Consider the following 1,828-nt stretch of genomic DNA (forward strand, 5'->3'; position numbering starts at 1 on the left):
TCCAAGAATGAATATCTGATCTACAAAACCTCTTCCCTTCCAAAAGCCTCCCTGATCTTCTCCAACTAATTCCTCTGTTCTTTCTCTAACTCGTCAATAAGTATCCTACGATACACTTTTCCTAATATACTAAGAAGACAAAAGCCCCTATGATTACCACACACTTCTTTTTCCCCTTTTCCTTTGTACAAGGGAACAATTATACCTGACTTCCCATCCTCCGGAACTCTACCTTCCTCCCAGGCCAATCTGTACATCTTCCACATCCATTCTACTACTATCTCTCCCCCATGCTTCAGCATTTCACCACACACTCTATCATGTGCATTTTCCTCGCCTTTGAGAGCATAATAATCTTAGCTAAGTTAATTGGAGCCTGGAAATATCAGAAACATATCATTGTGTTCTAAACGAAAGCAGTATAATTTTAAATATTTCACAAATCTCTTGATACCTTAAGACTCAAGTATCATATAACATATTAAGAACCACTTCCTTAGTCCATACATCATCTGTAATTATAAATGTGCCATGCATTGAAATTCTACCTACTTGGTTAAACCAAAAAGGTAAGCCTTTAAAATATGCTAAATTACTTAGACTTTTCTGCAATTTTTAAGTGACTTCTTAGAGAAAAAAATATTTTATACTACATATATATATATATATATATATATATATATATATATATATATATATATATATATATATATATATATACTGTATATATATATTATATAATATATATATATATATATATATATATATATATATATATATATATATATATATATATATATATATATATATATATATATATATATATATATATATATATTTTCTAAGAAGTCACTTAAAAATAGCAGAAAAGTCTAAGTTCATTCATTCATTGCCAGACGCCATGTATTCCACACGGGGTGGCCAAGGGCTTAGAGTTAATTGTTTTACAGGGAGGGGCACTAATCCTCCACCAACCCCACTTGACACGTAGGGATGCCAACAGCATCTGGTGTTCCCAGGCGGTCACCCATCCAAGTACTAACCAGACCCAACGTTGCTTAACTTCGCTGATCGGACGGGAAGCGGTGTAAGTAATTTTGGATATAACTTTACAAAAACTTACACCTGGTTTAACAAATGAAATAGAATTTCAATGCATGGCACATTTACAATTACAGATGATGTATGAGACTAAGAAAGTGGTTCTTAATATGTTATATGATACTTGAAATCTTAAAAAATTATCCAAGAAGTTTGTGAAATATTTAAAATTATATTGTTTTTCGTTTAGAACACAATGATATGTTTTTGTTATCACCTTTATTATCAGATGAATTTTGACATTTCAGGCTGTTAACTTAGCTAAGATTATTATGCTCTCAAAAAACGAGGAAAGCGTACATTTCCCAGATACATTATTGTTTCGTTTATTCCATAGGGATCATTAAAAAAGCTTCTTTTGTCAGCCAAAACCATTTTCTTGCTCTATTTTTCTCCATTTTCACTATAATGAGTTACCATCTAAATTTTCTGATACATACCTTCATAGGCCTCAGAAAGCCCATAAAAGTACTTAATTTTCAAAAATTTTCCTGGGGGGGTTCACAGCGCCCCCCCACAGACCCCCCAGCTGCAGAGGCTCGCTTCACCTGCCTGCCACCATCTTTTCAAGAATCTGTAGACATCTTTCTCCCCCCTCCCTTGTAAACTTTCTGGCTACGTCCCTGTAACAGAACGATTACATGTAGCATTCAATAGCCACTCTAATACGACAGGTCTTTCGATACATGTGTAATCCCGTCAGGAGGTAGCAAGAACAAACTATACT

General features: G+C 33.8%; 1 pseudogene; it reads right to left on the bottom strand.

The window, feature by feature from the left end:
* Positions 1 to 994: 994 nt before the first annotated feature.
* LOC145406507 (5S ribosomal RNA) lies at positions 995 to 1,115 on the bottom strand (annotated as a pseudogene).
* Between the last annotated feature and the right edge of the window lie 713 nt (positions 1,116 to 1,828).

Source organism: Coenobita brevimanus, chromosome 70 (genome assembly GCF_032717465.1).
Source record: "Coenobita brevimanus isolate Jiangsu-jjx chromosome 70, ASM3271746v2, whole genome shotgun sequence".
Lineage (NCBI taxonomy): Eukaryota > Metazoa > Arthropoda > Malacostraca > Decapoda > Coenobitidae > Coenobita > Coenobita brevimanus.